The sequence below is a fragment of the Mercenaria mercenaria genome, chromosome 11 (genome assembly GCF_021730395.1).
Source record: "Mercenaria mercenaria strain notata chromosome 11, MADL_Memer_1, whole genome shotgun sequence".
Taxonomy (NCBI): Eukaryota; Metazoa; Mollusca; class Bivalvia; order Venerida; family Veneridae; genus Mercenaria; species Mercenaria mercenaria.
In genome coordinates, this window is record NC_069371.1 from 9581627 (window position 1) to 9588602 (window position 6976).

Sequence of the window (6976 nt, forward strand, 5' to 3'; positions counted from 1 at the left end):
TATCGATAAATCCGAATTTATAAATAGATGGCCGTTCAGATCGGGTATGTATATCGGTTTTAAAGGCAGAACAAATATTGAAATACTGGGACTATGGTAGCTCTGTTTGTTCAATGAAAACATAGCAGTGCACAGCCATTCATTGATTGTAAGCTAAACTATTCTACCAACTCCAGAAACTATACGCACTAATTAAGACAGTTTGTTCACGTGCGCACGAGTGATCTCGTGTCAGTTGTTTTTACTGGGGATCATGCCGTATAAATATGACATAGATACACATACGCACGCACACACGCGCGCGACACACCTTTAAATACAAAGAAGTTTAATATTCAAATTTTGTTGAGATTATATTCTTTTGTATAAAAAGAAACTGAAAGAATAAGAAAATGCTCGCAGTTACGTGATAACTTTCGGGGGTGGTGAATAATAGCTTAAGGGCCACAGGCGCAAGTCTTGCGGGCACCAGTCAAGCTTAAAGTGTTTAATATTCATGATTTCGTTAATCAGTACTGCAACCCGAAGACTGGTTTATTTTATTTGTAGAACTGAATAATATGTAAAAAACGTCATCAGACTACACCATATATCCGTCACGAAACCAGATTCACTAGAATAAACAGCAAAATGGCTACAAGAGTTTTGATGCTTTATTTAAGCATACGGTTAGATGCGTCACATGATTATGGTAAAACTCTTCGCATTTAGCCCGCCAAAAGTTTTCAAAGAGGCAGAAATTTAAAATGGCCGCCAATTTACCTGTTATGTTTTTGTAGTTCATTTCGTAAGTATTGACTTGTAAGCATTTTATTCCATGAAAACTATAAAAGTTGAAAATAATGACTTTAAAAATGTCCAAAATTTAAAATGACTGTAATGTAGATTAACTTTTAAGAATAGTATACGTTTTAAATTGTTCATGTACAACGACTAGAATGTTGTTATTTAATCTGAAGGAACGTAATGATAGGGGATTGAGACTTCAAAATTCTGACGAGTTACTTCCCATAGATTGTAATTTTACACCATGGAAGTGTATTTATGTTGAAGTCTGAAATGCATAGTAAAAGAACCACATGTACAGTAGCCGATGCTCTTCTTTCAATATTTTTCTACCACATTCCTACAAACATAATATAGCCGGCCACTCTACTTGTAATACTTAGTCATTGACGACGTTTTCAAAATAACAAATTCATATAGATTCTACTGGAGTTTTTCTGCCGTTGTTTCTATTCTAACATATAATGTAAGAAAATTCTTATATCTACTTGCAAACCTGAAACTTTTTTAACAAGACTGGCAAGGCATTGATTGCCTTGTTTGGCGCTAAACATTGAAAAGGAAAGTGTTTTTCTCTTCTCTCATGCACCCACGGTGATGAGTTGAAGAGACTGATAAATACAAGTTGTAGAACTTGTTTTACAATCAAATAAATAAGTTTAAGGGTTCAAAGGAGTAGGCAATATCCAAAGAAGTCTCGATTACAGGAGGTATGATTATTTGCTACGTAATTTTTGAAGTACTTCCTTTTATTCTATCAGTAGGACATGAATATAAGAAGCGACAAACTCGCCCGCACTCTGAGAGACATGTTGTTTTAACCATGATGAGAACTGACCTAGATTTAAACCATATATCAGTAAGAGCAGTCTGTCGCTTCTGACTATTGACAATAAATAACAAATGCTGATTGAATGGGATAAGGCCGTGATTTTTATTATTTATTTTATTATTAAACTATCATAACAGAAAATTAATGAAATATCATGGCATATTGTATGAGATAGAAGTGAAATGAATAGATTTCTAGCCAAATTGCATAGAAACAAAATAGGCAACGCTATGATGCTGAAGCTCTATTTATGATAAGCACACATGTACTAGACAATGGAAGGAGAATGCATTGTGCTAGCAAATACAGCTACCGAAAATCCGAGGCCAAGATGTTCAACGAATTCTCAACATCATGATGATATATTCAAAGGAAACAAAGATATGAATCCAACGCAAGTGCAAGATAATACATTATTATAACACTATTATACATTGTACGCAACAGACACGGATGCAAAGGTGAGGATCTTAATGCCGCGCAATAGTTAACCCTCCAAGCAATCAACTGCACTAAGCGGCACTCAAGAACTTAAACACGGGGTGGGGGGGGGGGGGGGGGGGGGGGGGAAGGGGGTGATGTCTGTTTCAACATACCAAAGTGTTAGAGGTTTGTAGCAAAGTGATCCACAAATATATAAAATATACAATATGTACTGACTTACAAGTACACATTTATAAACAACTTTAGACGGATCAAAGATCAGTTGGCCGAAGAGTTGTAATCCCTGTTTAAAATAAGATACAGTCAATTCGAGGAATTTGGTTGAACGGCCGACCATGTAGGTCAAGCCCCTTCTAACGGTTAAGAAGCGCACGCCCTTAACACCAATGATAAGTGAAGGCCAGTCGAACGCCAACATAATACTGATCTAGTGGCCAACCTAGGAAGTGAGCTTGGATTTTTGCGATACAGCCGTTGTATCAAAAGCCATTTAAAGGCAAGCCAATTTTGTGTATAAGCTCACATGTAGCGGGCGGACATCAGTTACTGTATAACACGGCTACTAAACGCTAGCGCCACCACCAAATTGTGGTGATAAGGAAAAGAGCTATCGACATTTCCGTGGTGCAGCTATCGCCCGTTTGAAAATGTAAACACGTGAGTAAAATTTATATTTTATCTTATATTTTTATTGAAAGAACTTTTTTCAAAAATCGGAGAATGTAGTTCCGTGTAACAACACTTTAACTAGCGGTTGGCTGTGATTTTATTAAAATAATATGCAAATTGTGGTGTCAGGAGCTATTCTCCCGAATCTGACAGTCGCACATTTTCATATCGGCCAGTATTCGAACACCATTTCGATTAATGGACACACTGTAAGAACATACCTGCGCATGCAAATAGTGTAGAAATGATAAATAACTGTATAGGCACACACCATGAATAATAGAATCTCGGGTTAGAAGAATATTCCAGGATTTTTAAAAGTGGTGGCGCTATAACTCTAGTGATGGCGCTATACAGTAGTGGTGGCGCTGTTACGGCATTAAGTAATACGAACTGCTGACGCATCCGGAACAAAACAAACACCAACATTCTCTAACTGATAATATTCCTGCAAGGAATCATGTTATTAAAGAAAGAAAAACACGATCATAGTTTATTTACCTTTATGAAACATTCTCTATCCAAGAAAACAAAAGAACAAAATACTCACATACCCTTGGGACTCTTGTAGTCAAAGTAAATTTCCTTTGTTTAAAATGTTAATGTAGAATTATTTTCTAACCTTTAAATATTCTACCTAAATACAAACGTAAGTGTACTTTAAATTCAGGTCATGAAAAATAGTAGCAATACTTTTATTTCAAACAAAGATTTGTGTAGAATTTATTTGTTATATTTTTGATTCTGAAAGTTACTTGCCTTTGTATTTTTACGTCGTTTGCATGCATTGTAAACAAAAGACCATACTTTCACAATTCTCTCTAAAAAGTACAGTACAGTTTCAATTCCAATCGATTAAATATGATTAATCAATACAGCTTAGATGCACAATCTGAATCCATATACATGTAAATTATTTTGCGATCATGTACAGGTTACTACATGTATTTTGTTGAGTAACGTAATTTGGGTGTAGTGTGGGATAGGTTGGTAACATCAATTATTGTAGAAATTTCCGCGGCTTGCAGTCCGACATTTTCATATTTTAAAATTGAATATATCAGCCACTAATCATATACAACAGCGCCACCACTACTGTATAGCGCCACCACTTGGGTGATAGCGCCACCATTTTCAAAAACAGTCGTGTTTTAACTTTTTAACTGTGTTTTTCGTAATTCTTTGGTGTACTGGATTACGTGTTATTTAGTTCTACACGATTTGCATGCGCAGGTATGTTTTTACAGTGTGTCTTATCATCGGAATGGTGTTCGAATACTAGCATATATGGAAATATGCCACTGTCAAATTCAGGAGAAAAGCTCCTGGCACCACAATTTGCATAATATTTTAATGAAATTACAGCCAACCTCTAGTAAAAGTGTTGTTACACGGAACTACATTCCCCGATTCTCGAAAAAAGTTCTATCAGTAAAAATATAAACTCAAATATAAATTTTACTCACGTGTTTACAAGTAGAAACGGGCGATAGCTGCACCACGGAAATGTCGATATCTCTTTTCCTTATCACCACAATTTGGTGGTGGCGCTAGCGTTTAGTAGCCGTGTATAAATCAGAATAAAACTGCCAAAAAGATAGATAGATAGATATATCTTTTATTCCACCATAAGATGAGAAATATAAATACATTTTACATACAGTGAGCAAATATGTATAAACACAAATAAGGAAACATACATACAGCACAAATATATACAAACAAACGAAAAAGAATAAAAACCCAATAGTTTCACAGTTATTTTACAATTTTCTCTAAACAGAAGCCCTACACAGACACCCTATACGTGGGAATGCGAAAAGTATAGGGAATCTATAGGCCTGTTGAGTTTTAAGCTTTGTCCTAGCAATTATTTTAATACAGAAAAATCTATGTCGAAATCGAAAGGCATAGATAATCTGTATGAACTGTCAGAATATGTAGTAATAAATAAATAAATAAATAAATAAAGGTTTTAAATAATCAAATTGATTACAGCAGGTAATTCAATATTTTTGTTAAGTGATGTATATATCTCAGAATTATCTTGAAGCATTTAATCCGCTTTACATCATCCATAATTAGCGAGATAAACCCTGATAACATTTCAATAATCTGATCCGTGCAAGGCATATTACATAGGTTGTTGACGTTATCATCACCCAGGGATTTATGCAAGATGCGCCACATACTTTGTCTTATATTATCATTTGTTCGACAAAACAAAAAGAGATGTACAGCGACTGATTCTGTCGTCAATTTACATTTAGGACAGATTACTTTACTGACTACAACGATAACAGTCTTACAATAAGGCAAGTAATCTCTATATAGTTGACCAAAGCGCCATATATTCTCCGTGAATGCTCCTAAAGCCATACAAACTTCCTGAGTATGCTTTTTTTAACAATTGATTTCCATTCAACAGTGCCAGGAAATTTTGCAGTGATCACATAATCAGGCAAATGGTGTCTTAGACCGTATTTTCCAAGTATACGATAGATATCTGGCATATATCCAATAGTTTTGCTAGGTTTATTTAAGTACTGTATGACACGGACATTAGATAATTCTTTCACTCGTTTAAGTGGGTTCATATTACTCAACTGACCAAGAAATAACAGTTTACGTTTATCAATTTCTTGGTCAAGAGTTAGAGCACCAATGCATCCAAGAGCTATATCTGTCCTTGTACGCCGCGGCATTGACTGCATAAATTTAATACACTGCCGATGAGCCCTTTTAAGTGACTGTAACTGCGTGTCCGTTATGTTACACCATAGTTAGCAACCGAACAAAGCTTTCGGTAAGACAATAGTCTGATATAGATGCTTTACGGACAGAGGGTGAATACCGTTCTTATTTACACCAAAATCTGACATACCAAAAAACGTTTTACGTATTTTAGAACATGCATCTTTAATATTTTCATCAAGATACATGTATTTATCGCAAACAATCCCTAGGTGAACATATGACTCGAATTCATCAATATTTTGGGTACCTAAACTCCAGTTTCTATCAGTTTCCTTAAATACCTTTTCAGCCTCATTGAAAAAATAATACTACTTTTTTGGCATTATACATATACCTTTCTATTGTGGAATTTCTATAGCATATGTCTAATAACTTTTCTAGACCAAATTTGCTGTAGGAGAGTTGTTTTTTGCCATGTTTATGCAGCAATATACCGGCCACGATAGGAACAAAAGTCACGACTAACAATTAAAACTTAAGTTTTTAAAATGATATTTTTGGCTCCTAAGATGATATTTTGCAGCAAAATAAACAAGTCCACTGTTGCCCGCGTGTTTACTTGATACCACATAATTATCATATTCTACAAAATAATTTTTTTTCTTTACTGAATAAAATCAAACAGTTTCTTTTGTTACATAACCTTAAAATTTTCACTGAATCTATTTCATTTTTGATGACAGCACTATTTAAAAGGGAAGTCGGGAAACTGTGAGCCGGCTGCCTAACCCCTAACTCCTGTTTATATATCTTTTTTTTTTTACCCTCATCTTTTAGTTATTTATTTTAATTTGGAGTGGGAGGGGGATGTAGTGATATCCAAATGCTGCAAACAGAAAGGTGTCTCCACCCCCGACTTCCTTGATCTATTACATTCGTTTTTTCTGGTATTAAATGAAAAATGAACATGATACAGGTCATAACATTTAGACAAATTTAATATTCAGATAAATACTCAAATGAACTGAAAAAACCGCTGAATTCCGTAAATGAAACACTTTCATATGCATAAGCAATATCTAAAACAATCCGTAATGAAGCTTTCATATACTTGGTGTCGAATTTTTGACTTCTTGGGAGGAATAATTGTCTTTATCCATAAAAGACACTGTATACCGGCGTGGAAATGTGGCATGACCTGGTATACTGGCGCTGAAAAAAACATAAATTTCATACAGCAGCTGAAATATTTTCAGAAAATGTTGGGGTGAGGAGGGTGGGTATTTTTGAAGTGTCGACTTGCCTGCTTAGTTTTTTGTGAAGGAATGAACCGGTTTGAAATATAAAATGATCAAAATGACCACACCCATAACTGCTCCTGCGTAAAAGTGATTAATCGGCGCACGTTATATTATATGGACTGGATTAGAGTAACAGAAGCAGAAATTATAGCTCTTGCGTACGTACTGAAAAATAACATAGATTTATTTCTCAAGAGAACATACATTTCTTTATTCAGTTAACTCCATACGAACTAAGAACTAAGGG